Source organism: Acomys russatus, chromosome 8, assembly GCF_903995435.1.
Source record: "Acomys russatus chromosome 8, mAcoRus1.1, whole genome shotgun sequence".
Lineage (NCBI taxonomy): Eukaryota > Metazoa > Chordata > Mammalia > Rodentia > Muridae > Acomys > Acomys russatus.
In genome coordinates this window covers 57344732-57359876 of record NC_067144.1, presented here as the reverse complement: position 1 = coordinate 57359876, position 15145 = coordinate 57344732, and the positions used below count along the sequence as shown (strand labels likewise).

General features: G+C 36.7%; 1 long non-coding RNA gene across 2 annotated transcripts in view; it reads right to left on the bottom strand.

The window, feature by feature from the left end:
- Positions 1–706: 706 nt before the first annotated feature.
- Positions 707–15145, bottom strand: part of LOC127192819 (uncharacterized) — a 97473-nt gene continuing 83034 nt past the window's right edge. Inside the window, exon 4 of one of the 2 annotated variants that reach the window (XR_007831075.1) lies at positions 707–1090. This is a non-coding gene — a long non-coding RNA (uncharacterized LOC127192819). Of the gene's footprint in view, positions 1091–3110; positions 3354–15145 lie in introns of those variants that run through there. The other variant, XR_007831074.1, reaches the window with a different exon arrangement.

Sequence of the window (15145 nt, the reverse complement as noted above, 5' to 3'; positions counted from 1 at the left end):
TTACATCAAAGAGCATATATTCCCTTTCACACTTCACAACAAAATATATTTAAATTTATATTCCAAAATTACATCCTCTCAGCAAAATATACAGTCACATATAACTCTCCTCCACTCAACAGGTTGAAATGAAATAAATGATTCTTAATTTTGTCAACTACCAGACTGTAAGGAAGCAAGCCAGTAAGCACACATAAAACCAGCACTTTTTTTTTTTTAGGATTCTAAGCTCATCTGCAGCAAAATTATAAGTTGTACAATCGTTAATCATTTCACTCATATCTAAAAATGATTTAGCTTTTCTTAATTATATCTTCATTGTGAAAAATAATACTGCATAGTAATTACTTCATGATTTGGCATGTTTTGAAATAAATACAAATAGAATGCATTTTCTAGAGTTTAATACAGATAGTTTTGTCTACACAAATTTTCACCATTATTTATTTTCGAGTCCTTCTCCTACTTATTAAAACTATAGTAAATAATCAACAATTATGCAGCCAATTGTAGTAAATGTATTTTAGCATATACTTATACATTTCATGTTTAAAAAAAGGAGGAAACATAGGCTGTAGCTTTTATTACTAAAGCTTTGGCTTTATTGTCTCACTAGATATATGAAAAATAAGAAACAAACCACAAGTTTAAACCCTTCTCGCAGATTTTTACTTCATTTTATATGGTATAACCACTAAAAGATATTTTTTATATGGTATAACCACTAAAAGATATTTTTTTTCTTTTGACTGACTAGCTTCCTAGTCAGTCATTCCATACCTGTGTTGTTTGGATCAATATATACATATGTCCTTGGAAGGATGGTCACTGGGCATTGATCACAAAACCAAACAAAAGGTTGACAAAGGCAAGTAATACTGCAAACTCTTGAAGGGAACCATCAGCGAAGATTCTGATAGCTAGCTTCACAAAGGGAAGGACAGTTTCTCACACCAAACACAGACAGAGTAATTTTCTCTTTAATAGTGTAGATTAATTACACTTTATACGTGTGCTTTTCATCTTTACCTGAGAAGATTTTCTCCTATGGTCATTTTCTTCTCTTCTCATGTCCACTTTAAGTGTTCCCCTAAAACAACCACAAAAGAAAATTTTCAGACAACGGCCACCTACGAGAATCATCTGTGTGGACTGTGAGAATGAAAGTGGATGGCCGGGAAGAAACACAATGTCAAAATGGGGAAAGCCTTTAAAAGTATTTTCCTTAAGGCTGGGCAGAGTCCGAGGGCCCCACCCCAGGATACTCGTATGACACAGAAGTAGTTTCACAGTTTGCATTTATGTGTCCATTTTGGTTGGCTTGCGTTCAGAGTAACAGTTTGCAAGGAAGCGACTAGGTTCTGCACGACAAAGTAGTGAAAGCTGGAAAGACCTTTGGATTTGGCATGGAGCTTAATAAGATAACGAAGAGTGTGCAGATTAATGGCTCCTGAAATAACATTCAAAATGATGCTTTTTTTTTTTAAAGCTAAAGGATCATGAAACATGAAAACAGGTTTATCAATATTAATTAAGCCTTTGAAAGTTGACTTTCCATTAGCAAAGGAGGAATAAGAGCCATTCTGTAAATAATTAGTGAACAATCACCAATAAGCTCAATAAAACATTTTATTCAAATGCTGTCTGTATATAAGGTGGAAAGTCTCATGATTCTATGTCAAATAACCAAAAGGAAGGCAACACGAATCAGCTGTATAATATTTCTTTGTTTATCCTATGTGTTTCTGACATCATGAAATATAATTGTAAAAGCATACCAATTTCCCTGGAGTTTATTTCTCATGGATAATGTCAGTTCTTAATATGAAAATTATAATCTTGATTGATAGCACACTGCATATCCCAAAGCATTTCCCTCTTTCAGAATTTTCTCCTGCATATTTGGAAACATTTTCAATAAAAACATTTCAAAGAAGCACATATCATCCATTCCTTTTGCAGGAAAATTGCTTTTTTTTTTTTTTTGTTACTAGCTGTTTAAGTTGCTCAGCAATTTCCTTCTGCAAATAGACAAAGTAATTAGGATGCAGTGTGTTCACCTGCCGAGCCAGCGCAACTATGAACTTGAAACAAGTTTATATAGACTTTCTCCACCAGAATAGAGGAGGGAAACTAGCAACACTTTGCAACTGCTCTAGTGCAAATTCTTCTTCCATGGGTTTTGAAAAGTAGAATTACTAAGGAACAAGCTATTTTGTACTTAGCAATTGAGATATGTTCTTTCAATACCCATTACTCTTTACTGAAACGCATGAAACTCCTCCCAAACTGATTTTATTTAGCTTTATTTGGGTGCATTTTTCAAGCAAGTTCTCTTTTCAGAACTTAGAGGAGTTTCTTCTTTTGCATTTCAAATTATGAGTCTCAGAAAAGGTTCTACTTTCTTTACTACTGAATACCAAGCCCCTTTCTCTTTAGAAAAGAAAAGTAAAAAAAGAAAGAAAGAAAGAAAAAAGAGAAGTATTACTGGACACAAAAATCACAGATAACACATACTACTGTCTGTCTGAAACTTTTGTGCACAACAAAGCAGGAGTACATTTCTATAGAAACTTTTCTATTTTCCAGTTTAGTACCTATGCTAATCACAGTTAGAGTCAGAAAGCAAAAGAAAAAAGTGTAGAGTGGGCGATAAGTTAAGAGTAAATTGAAACTGCAAGGACCCTGATTTATGTAATAGAAAGCATAAAAAGAAACAAAAAAAGTTATACCTGATATGAAAGTGCGAGTTCACCAAGTGCAACGTACTGCTCTTAGGCCATAGTTTTTGAAATAATAAATAAAAAAAAAAATAAATAAAAAGAAAGGAGGCTGATTTGGTTGTGATGCCTTCAAAGCTGCTTTACAAAGCCCGATGTCTCAGGAGTTAAACAAGCCAAAGTTTGCTTTTTTGGGGGTTTGTTTTGGTTTGCATTTTTTGTTTGTTTGTTTTTGTTTTCAGGCAGGCGCATCTCATCATTATCGTTATTTTTCTGCACTCTTGCAAGTACTGAGACGCTCAGGGCTTTTTTGTTTGGTTTGCTTTGGTTGCTGTTTCTTCAGGGCGCCTGCAATTGCTCAGAGAAGGAGGTCCAGAGGGCTTGTCTCCATTCGTATTCCAGGCACAAAGAACTGCGTAGAAGCTGCACCAATCGTTGCCATCCACAGGCAGCAGAAGGATAGAAGGTGAGAGAGACCCGGAATCCTTCCAGGCTGTGCTGGCTTGAGAAATGAGGACTGCACACGTTCATCTCCCGAAGCGAAGGGGTGAAAAGGCTGGGTGCCAGTTTCCTACTCGGCTGCAATGATCTCATGCTCACTGCTCTGTCGTCCTGTTCGACCAGTTCAAATGCCTGTTCATTATAAACCAAATACATACATAAATAAATAACCCAACTACTTGGATTCTTCAGTAACCAAAAAAGGATATTAACATAAATTAAAAAAAAAAATCAGCAGTCAGAAAAGAAAAAAAAAGCACATACAATTTTAGGATTCACTTCTTATGCCTTAATATTCTGTTATTTTCCTTCTCTCTCTCTCTTTAGAGATAAGCAGCAGAATTTATCAGGCGTGAAAGGGACAGCCTCCTGGTGGCCTGCCAAAAACCAAGAATAAAGGCGAAGTTGTGCTTCAAAGCTCAGTTGCTTGCTGAGTCTGGCTAAAGTCAAGTATTAAGATCCACCATTTTCTGATCCTTTGCTAGAAAAGAAGAAAAAAGTCAGGCCCGTTTGCTGCTTCCAAGTCTCCGTTGGCACCATCACAAAATCTCAGTCGTCAGGTCACATGATTCTCTGCCAAATGTAGAGAGAGTGCATTCCCATCAACCATTCTGCTGATACTGCGAAGGCAGCTATTGTCTCCTTTAGACCCAAAGTTCAGCCCACTCTTCATTGAATTAGCTGAAAAACGCATCACCTTTGGGGGCTGGGAGTCATGGAAACGTCTACCTGGCAAGCTGCCCACTTTTTCTGCCCATCAACCAGAGATGGGATTGTGCTGCCTAACGCAGTCATGACTTGGAATGTGAAGAGTCGTCCAAAGTGAATATCATTCTTGCAACGCCTGTTTCATTTGCACAGAAAACTCTGGCTTGTAGGAGAGAGAGAGAGAGAGAGAGAGAGAGAGAGAGAGAGAGAGAGAGAGAGAGAGAGAGAGAGAGAGAGAGAGAGAGAGAGAGAGAGAGAGAGAGAGAGAGAGAGAGAGAGAGAGAAGATCTTTCCTACCAAAAGTAGCAAATAAAGGTTTGAACATGCTTCCTTTGCAACTTTATTTCACAGTGCACCCAGACGGTTCTCAAATGAAAAGAATGAATGCCCTGGAAGTTTTCTTCATTAAAGGCATATCTAATGTTTTCTTTTCGTTACCGTAAGTGCAACAATCCCAGGACATTTGTTTTATTCTCCCACTTTAAGACCTCAAATCAAAACAAAACAAAACCTCCGAGTTTTCCTTTTTGTATTTTTATTACTTTCTGATTTTTCTCTCTCACTACTTTGTACTCCGTGGCCACAATATCCACTAGCAACAGAGATGCCTTACTGCTCCCATCTCCAACAAAGTGGTCCCCCGAGAGGCTGAGTTGTCTCTTCCAGCAGGCAAACCCCTGCAATTGGGTCTTGTGATAATCCCCATCACCACCTAGCACAGCTGCTACGCAAGTTTGCTTAGATTGACACATGTGAGAAGTGTTCTTTCTATTCTCTCACTGGCTACGGTTTGTCTGTGTGTCATGAAAGATGCCTTTGAAGGATGCAGGGAGTGAGTGTACCAACAGCTCCTTGGCTACAAAATGAACTGCTTCCCCCTCCCTAGTGAATTTCCATTCTAGCATGCAGTCAGAGTCCCCATGTACAAACATTTCCATACTTTCTGACAAAAGTGGAGTGAATTCAATCCTTAAATATTTCCTTAAGCAGAATCTAAAGCCAAGTAGGAGAGTAAGCATTGTGAACAGTTAAGCCAAAGATACAGAGCACAATTTAAAAGAGAGACACTTTCATAAGCCATTGAAAAATTTGTAGTGATTGTATCTAATGTAAATTATGTTTGAAAGGAGTCTCAAATTATGTTCAGTACCTTATCTGAATAATGAACCTGCATCCTTCTCCAGGAATGCACATATATTAAATAATATTTGACAATTCACACCATGACTTGCCTGAACACTATTTTTGAACATCAGAGTGGTAGGAACCAAGCTATCAGTGGTTTTAAAGGTTATTGTCTTATTAATAAGGTCACTGTAGGACCATAAGGGTGACTATCACATGCACATATGGGAAACATCATGGAACTCTGCCTATATGTAATTGAAAATTACACGCAGTTCTACACAGTAGAACTTGACCTCAAACATGTGCTGAATTTTGCAATTGCTTTTCTCCTAGAGTAAAAAATTCTGGGCTAATTTTGCTAGAGTCCTAACCACAAGCCTAAAGAGTAATGTGTGGAGAATTATTGAATGCAAATCTATAGCCCTCCATTTTAAGACTGTAAAACATAGGTGACAGACATAGAAAGGAAAATTTAAATTCCTAATGACTGTTCTGTTATGCAGCAATTAAGCACTAGTGTTTAGTAGGTCTTGCAGTAGGCATAGGGGAAAAACAATAAGCCAAATGGATAGGACTCCCATGGGCTATCATTCAGTAAGAACTTTAAAATGAGAAAAACTCACTACAAGACAGTGAAACTAGTATCCAAAGTAAATTTATTATAGTGAAACTTTCTAAAAAAAAAAAAAAAAAAAAAAAAAAAAAAAAAACAAGCAGGAAGAAAGTAAAGAATGGAAGTGAAATGTGTATTAAATATAAGTTACAGAAGGGAATGTTTCCTCAATCTGCAGCTTAAGTTGTTCACAAATTCCTAATCTTTCTGTCCCTATTTCTTGACTACTAGAGATTCAAAAATGTATCACCATACCTAGATTTCACAAAGCACGTGCTTTTTTGTTTTGGTTTGTTGTGCTACAATGCACCTGAACTGGACACCAACTGACAAAATAGTAGTAGGATATTTACAAGTACTTTGAAAATAAAACATGTGTTTAAGTAATCCCTGGGTTATAGGGGAAGTCTTAAGCAAGGCAAACAAAAGAAACCATAACATATTAAGGGAGAGAAAGAAAAACTGAAAACATAACATACAAAAATTTGTGGGATGTCTCTATAGGGGTGTTCAGAGGTAAATTTATAGCAGTAACCATGTACATTGAAAAGATCTCAAGTCTATAATCCATATGCTGACCTCAAAACCTGTAATAATAACCTAACTAGAGATGGGAAGGAAACATGAGCAAACCAAATATGTTTTTAAAAAGAAAAGTAAGGAAAGTCAATGAAATAACATTTGGATTCTTTTATGGTACTCATTAAGTGGACAAAAATCCTGAAATACTGGAAAGAAAAATTATCTAAACCATCAATATTAGAAAGAAATGAGGGAGCCACATCCAGATGTCAAAAGATAGTAAGGGGAAAACTACATGAAGACGAATTGGATGTATTTTTTGAAATAGACCTAGTCTTTAATATTTTATTTGTGTGCATGCTTGCCTGAATGAGTGTGTGCCTCTGTGTGTGTGTGTGCGTGTATGTGCATGTTTGTGTGTGTGCATGGTTATATACATATGTGCAATTATTTGATCAGGTATGTGTACATGCATGCATGCCTGTTTTGTGTGTGCATGCATGTGTCTCTGTGTGTGTGTGTCCATCTATACAGGAAAGAAGAGGATGCAGAGCTCCTTGGAGCCTGAATTACAAGTGTTTGTGAGAGGCCAGGATGTACCTAGGTGTTAGGATCAATTCTCATAGCTGAATAGCAAGCATTTTTAAATGTTCAGCCATTTCTCCAGCAAATCCAACTCTTCAAAATACAATTTGAAAAGATCCAAACATTTCCAAAATAAACTAAGTAATCTTTATTCACTTAAAACTATCCAGGAAGTTGAATCTAATAGCAGTTTCCTCAAAAGAAATTGTCCAGGCACAGATGGTTTCTATGGATAACACTAAACAATCCTGACAGATTTAACACCAATTCTATACATTTGTTTTGATGAAATAAAAATAGGGAAATATTTTAATTTTATAAAGCTAATCATTATTCTGATTTTAAATCCACATGAAACCATCTCTAAAGAGAAAACTACAAACCAACATCATTCCTGAATATAAATACAAGGCATCATTAATTAGCTATTATCAGATTAAACTAATCAAGATATAAAAATATTACACAGGATGAGCTGATAAAGTTTAATACAGAAATGAAAAACCTGATAAAAACAAGAGAACACATTTTACAATATTAGAAGGCTAAATAATAAAAATCTAGTAATATCATTTGAAAAAATTGAGCATCCATTCATGCGTGGTTTAAAACATAAGTTGGGGGCTGGGCATAGGGGCACATGTCTATAATCCCAGCACTTGGGAGGCAGAGGCAGGCAGATTACTATGAGTTTGAGGCTAGCTTGGTCTACAAAGTGAGTCTAGGACAGCCAAGGCTACACAGAGAAACCCTGCCTTGAAAAACAAAACAACCATGTTCATAGCAGCCTTATTCATAATAGCCAGAACATGGAAACAGCCTAAGTGTCCCTTAGTAGAAGAGTGGATCAAGAAACTGTGGTACATATACACTATGGAATACTACTCAGCTATTAAAAACAAGGAATTCCCGAAATTTGTGGATAAATGGATTGAGCTAGAAATGATCATAATGAGTGAGTTAACCCAGAAGCAGAAAGAATCAAATGGTATATACTCACTTATATCTGCATACTAGCCCAAGGGGCATGTCCCACAAAAGCCTTCACTTACCAGGAAACTGGGACAGAGGGGAAGGCATCCTATTGGGACTCTAAATGAGAGACGCATGGGAGAACAGCAAAATAAAAGGATCCAGAGGGTCCTAGAAATCTACAAGTAGAACAATATGATAGGCAGATTTGGGCCCAGGGGTCCCGCTCAAACTAAGGCACCAGCCAAGGACAATACAGGAGGTAAACTTTAAACCCCTTCCCAGATCTAGCCAACGGTCAGAATATTCTCCACAGTTGAGTGGAGAGTGTGATACGACTTTCTCACGTACTCTGGTGCCTCACATTTGACCATGTCCCCTGGAGGGGGAGACCTGGTAGCACTCAGAGGAAGGACAGCAAGTAGCCAAGAAGAGACTTGATACCCTATGAGAATATATAGGGGGACGTAATCCCCCTCAGGAACAGTCATAGGGGAGGGGAATAATGGGAAAATGGGGGGGGGGAATGGGAGGATACAAGGGATGGGATAAACATTGAGATGTAACAAGAATAAATTAATAAAAAAAAAAAAAAAAGAAAAACAAAACAAAACAAAACAAACAAACAAAAAAAACCCAAACGAATAAAACATAAGTAGGGAAAGAGAAAAAAAGTTCAACTTGACAAAGATTTCTATAACAATGACAAAAGGCCCGCCTGGTGCTTAATATTACATTTATCCCTAATGGTAAAATGTAAAGACTGTTTCTGCTATGTTCAGAACCAAGGTGAGGATGATCAGTTCAGAAACAGTGACTCAGTAAAGTGAGTCTCTAAGTTGTGGATGGAAAAAAAAACAAAAAAAACAAAAAATGAGACTGAACTGGAGGTGTAGAAAAGGATGAGAGAGGGAGAAAACACAGATAGGAGGGAGGGAGGGAAACAGATGAATAACAAGTAATACAATGAAGAATTAGTCCAGAACAAACAGAGGTAGGTATAAAATGATAAAATTTGAATATTGCTATTGGCTTTGTGTCTCTCCTTATGTATACCTCACCCTCTCTCCTCTCCACTTATTCCATTTTCCCACTTCATATTGCATGTACCCTGATCTTTCCTCCCAAATCTCCTCTCTTCATATGGTCCCTTTAGACCTTCTTGGTTTCTGTATGCTTGGATCTGTATGCTTTGGACCAAGGAACTACAGATGAAAGAACATGCAGCTTTCGTCTGGCTGGGTCTAGGTTCCCATGCTCAATAAAATCTCTTCCAGGTCTATAAATATACCTTCAAAGTTTGTGATTTCATTTTGTTTTATGGCTAAATAGTATTCCACTTGTATGTACCATGTTTTTGTCATCCATTTATTAAACATTTAGGTTGTTTCCACTCTCTGGCTCATGAGTATATGGTGGCCATGAACACTGTTAAACAGGTATCTGGAGGATGTGGAGTGTGCTGGGCATCTCGTAAGGAGTGGGATAGCTGAGTCATATAGCATATATATTTCCTGAGTGGCTGCACCAGTTTACCACCAGCATGAATGTGGATTACTCTTTTCCCACAACCTCAGGAGTATTTGTTGCTACTTGTTTCATTGATCTTAGCTATCTTTTCTCACAGTTGTTTGAATTTACATTTCCCTAATTCCTAAGGATGAAGAACACTTCAGAGGCAATTCTTATACACTTTATTTTTTCTAATGAGCACTCTCTGTTTAGGTTGCTAGCCCATTTTTTAAAATTGGATCACTTAGAACACCTCAAGGGATTATATTATTTTATAGTTATCTAATATTTTACACAATACATATATGTGTATGTATATAAACAGACAGACAGACAGACACACACACACAAACACACACACACACACACACAACCCTAAAAGAAAGTTAAGTCTTTTGGACTGACATTGCACCACACAGGAACCATACACTAACAAAAACCCGAGTACTGATCACAGAAAACAATCCTTTCAAACACTTGGTCAGAGTAGACCAAGTGACTCCATAAACAGTATAGATTACTTATATAAATACATAAAATTATTTGAAACTTTGTAAGTTTATAAAGGAATTAGATGAAAAATGTTTCTGTGCAAAAAGATTATGATAATATTAAATCTATGTGATTCTGATGCAGACTACAAAATAGTATATCATTATAATATATTACCATTACATAGCACCTAAAACTATAATAACAGCAAATTCAGTTACTGACTGTAATTTTACCAATCACGACTACAAAGCATTGTGGAAAAATAGATACACCAGAAAACAAATTGGAAAAGGGAATCAAGAATGGCATTCATTTATATACCCAAATGATTTGAAGCAAAGTTGTAAAAATAGTAATATAAAATAATGATATAAAATAGTGCTAGATACTTCAAAGCATAGGGATGGACAATTAGACAAGAACAGGCTAAAATGAGCAATAAAAGACACAAGGAGAACTTTGATCTACTTTTCACTCCTTTAACTAAAAATCAAAGATCAAATCTAGAACAAAATCCATAGAACTTTCAGAAATAACATAAAACAGGACTTATAAGATTTGCGGTTAGGTGGAGTATCTAGAGTCCACAGAAAAATTAATATAAAAGGATGGAGGAATCTCGTGGCTCAGTCTTAGTAAGAGAATTATGGGCAACTAAGAGTGCTGAGAGCAGAAACAGCCTTCCCCAAGGCTGAATATTGCCCACAAGTGGTCATCCCTCTGGAGGTTTAATTGAGTGTGTGTGTGTGTGTGTGTGTGTGTGTGTGTATGCAGTGTGTATGTGCATGTGTGTGCATGTGCGCACCTGTGTGTGCATGTGTATATGCATGTGTATGCTTTTGTGTGTGTGCATCTGTGAGAGAGTGTGTGTGCATGCATGCATGTGTGTGTACTGTGTGCATGTGTATGTGTGTATGCATGCCTGTGCATGTGTGCATGTGCTTGTGAGCACTTGTTTGTGTGCATGTGTATATGCATGTGTGTGCATGTGTGTGTGCATGTACGTGCATGGGTGTGTGCATCTGTGAGAGTGTGTGTGTGCATCTGTGTGTGTGTGTGTGTGTGAAAGAGAGAGAGAGAGAGAGAGAGAGAGAGAGAGAGAGAGAGAGAGAGAGAGAGTAATAATAAAGAAAAAGAAGTTCTGAATTTGATCAAGAGAAGGCAAGAGGAGGGACATGGGAAGGGTTGGAGGGAGGAAGGGGAAATCATGTTCTTATATTTTATTTTCAAGTAAATGAACATATTTAGAAAGAAAAATTGATTCAATGGCTTGTAAAAATTAAACATTTTTCATTTCTTAGAAGGATCTGCTAAGAATTTGAAAAAGTAAGCAACTAATGGAAAAAAGTATTTTCACGCGACCTACTCAATGAAATACCAGATTCCACAAGCCATGAAGATGCTTCACAAGTCTATAAAAACATTAACCCAAAAGGAAAACGTACAAAAGAAACGGGGAGATTTCTACATCAAAAAGACAAATAGATACTGATAAACCTATCAGTGGAGTCTGAAAATCGTTAGCTGTAAATGTAATGAGAAGAAAAGCCACAGGGAGAAAAATGCATGCTTATCGGAAGAGGGGAAAGAAAAGAAAAGTGACCGTACTAAAGGGATACCGAACAACTCCCATACAGCTTGTAGGAGGGAAAGCTGAAGCCACCACTTGGAAGTAGTTAGCGTATTCTTTTAAGACCCAACAATAAAGCTGGTGTGGTGTCTTAGCCAGTAAAAGCAGACTCCACAACGCTGTCCACTGGCCTCCACGGGCATACAACGGCATGGGCATGCACACAGACACTTGTCTTTCACGCTCATATGATAATAACAAAAGTTTTAGAGATCATAAAATTATCATGTGACCTGCAATTTGACTTTTGGGTATAATTTTCCATAAAAGTAAAAATTTATGTTGACACAAAAATCTGAATGCTTATGGAAGCTATATTCACAACACTCAAAAACTAAGTAACCCAAAATTTTTCAACTGATGACTTATTATAGTAAGCTGAAATATGCATATCATGGAATACTACTCAGCAATGAACTCAGGAACAAACTAATGATGCACTCAACAGTCTAAATGGGTTGGAGAGCATTATATTAGGTGTTAAAAAAACAATGCTGAAAATTATTCTATGTGATTGCATTTCTACATTTTTCAGAATTTCATAGTAGGGTCAAACAAAAAAATATTAAGACTCTAAAGCTGGGATAGGAGTCGGGGGAACATAGGCATGGTGAAGAACAATACAGAGATTTTTAGGTGGAAAATAACATTAACAATGTCAGTAACTTTGTTTCACCACTGTATTATCGTGATCTTCGAAACATCACCGGTGAGAATAAATAATACGCAGGATACCTTTATTCTTGTCTTTTTTATATTTTATTAATTTATTCATATTACATCTAAATTGTTATCCCATCCCTTGTATCCTCCCATTCCTCTCTCCCTCCCATTTTCCCCTTACTCCCCTCCCCTATGACTGTGACTGAGGGGGACTCCTCCCCCTGTATATGCTCATAGGGTATCAAGTCTCTTCTTGGTAGCCTGCTATCCTTCCCTTGAGTGCCACCAGGCCTTCCCATCCAGGGGACAGGATACCTTTTTTTTTTCAATTCTCACAGTGCATTTGAGTCCCCAGCTGCCTCTGAATAAGCAGTTAGAATCTTTGAAAAGTTACCCGTCCAAATCAGTTACTGCTTTACTTGTTATTTGAACCTGTTAATGCTACTCTAAAGAAAGAGTCAAGAGAAAAACTTCTGGACATATAAACTGCCCATTTTGTGGTGAAGGGTATTAAATTTTCATGGACATATTTCAGAAGCAGTACATGGGATAGGATGGGTTATTACTCTTGAGACTGTCCTAAGTTGGAGGATAGCAATGGTCTCTAGAAGGCTGAATGATGGATGAATGGCTCACAGCCCTGTGTTGTGCGATGTCTACCCCAGTTTCCCAGCCTTGCATTTGAAACATAGAAACTGTCAGAGCATTGTACACATACATATGAGGACAGCGGCCATCTAGTAAGACTTCCATTATAAAACACAAGTTTAAATTCACCACTATTTCTATTATAACATATAGCTCGTGTGTTTAAACAGATGTGATGGAGATTGATTTGCATTTAGAATTTTAGACTCACCAAGATAGGAAAGATGTTTTTTTTTTTAATTTTTAAAATTAATTTATTCTTGTTACATCTCAATGTTTATCCCATCCCTTGTATCCTCCCATTCCTCCCTCCCTCCTATTTTCCCCTTATTCCCCTCCCCTATGACTGTTCCTGAGGGCGATTACCTCCCCCTGTATATGCTCATAGGGTATCAAGTCTCTTCTTGGTAAACTGCTGTCCTTCCTCTGAGTGCCACCAGGTCTCCCCCTCCAGGGGACATGGTCAAATGTGAGGCACCAGAGTACGTGAGAAAGTCATATCCCACTCTCCACTCAACTGTGGAGAATGTTCTGACCTTTGGCTAGATCTGGGTAGGGGTTTAAAGTTTTCCGCCTGTATTGTCTTTGGCTGGTGCCTTAGTTTGAGCGGGACCCCTGGGCCCAAATCTGCCGAAAGATGTTTTCTTCAAGGCTGTCAAATACAAATAGCCAAACACTAAGAATGTAACATTTATATAATTCCTGATTGTGTCATGGTTATTTTTGCTATAGGTAGTTTATTGTATATATGTGGAATAATATAAATATGTATGTAAAATAAAATAAAGTACCAGTAAAAAAAAAAAAAAAAGAATCAATTGTACACAAAAGGGTCTCAATTTGGCAGATGGGTGCAGTTCCTGAGCACTGTGCTAAAGTCCACTTTGGAGCCTGGCATCTCTTGGTTAAATTTTTTTTCCTTCTCTCATTCAGAACCACTGCGTTTCTGTATCTGCTCACTGTCCCCATTTAGTCATTTCTCTGAAATAGTCTCTTATTCCTGTTTCCCTTCATCCTGCCCTTGATGAATAAAACAGAAATGTTACTGATAAACTCTACAACTGGGGACCAAGAAGAAGAAAATCATCTCCTCAAGATCACTTTTTGTTTTACATTTCTTTATAGTTTTAGGGAGAAATAATACTGCCTTTTGCAGGATCTATTTGATGCATTTTGTCTGCCTTGGGTTACTCCCCAAAGGATTAGGAAATACACACTAATTTTTAAATTGCATTAAAAACTCTAGGGTCCTCAGACAATAATCTTGGGTATCTCTTTAGCAGGTTTGAATGATTAGACATACAACACCCTTAAAAACACATTGTTTTGGAATGATGCCAAATCTAAAGTGCCCATTATATTGTTTTATGATATATTAGACACCCACCGAGTCTCATTAGGAAATCATGATACCATCTTACCACAAGAAAAAAATGTATGAAAATATTTTTAATAAAAATGACAGTATTTTTTAAGGAAAGTGAATAAGGAAAAACAATTTCTTAAAATACCTATAATGTAAAATAAGATTTAATCACTTCTGAGGTAGGTCTGTATGCATGATTAAAAGTTGTACTCAAAGCTTTTTAAAAGATATTTGAAAATAGAGTAATAATATTCTTGGCACTCCCATGCATAATACAATTCTTATAACTTTAATGATAAACTTTTCTGATAAATTGATTCAGTTTATAATCAACTAGTTTCCCTATTTATGAAAATAGAGGTTTCTTTCTAGAATAACCCTACCCATCATATACCAGGAAAAGTAATATTACTAAGCAATGGTGTAATAATGGTATTTTAGGTGACTTAATGTTTTAATTATATGTATATAGTTATTATGGATTTATAAATTTCAATTTATTTTTCCAAAATGAAAAATCAATACTGTGCATAGTTATCTGCACATGAATATTTAGTAATAATTTTAAATATCCCTTTTTTGGACATTTTCAGATTTATAGATTTGGCTCTCAAGATGTAACTAGAATAAATTAATAAAAAAAAAGAAACTGACAATGGTACGAACACACACACACACACACACACACACACACACACACACACACACACACACCTCAGCAGCCTCAGATTTCTATCTATATTAAAAAAAAAAAATGGCAGAAACGTTGGATCGTTGACCGTAAAGAAGTGACATAGTTTTGTCTTCTTTGTCAAAAATCAAGTGACCAAATGTGTGTAGATTCATTTCTGGGTCTTCAGTTCGATTCCATTGATCCATTAGCCCATTGCTGTGCCAGTACCATGCTGTTTTAATTACTGTTGCTCTATAGTACAGCTTGAGATCAGGTATGGAGATTCCTCCAGAGGATCTTTTATTGTATAGGATTGTTTTTGCTATTCTGGGCTTTTTGTTTCTCCATATGAAGTTGAGAATTGTTCTTTCAATATCTTCAAAATATTTTGTAGGTATTCTGATAGGGA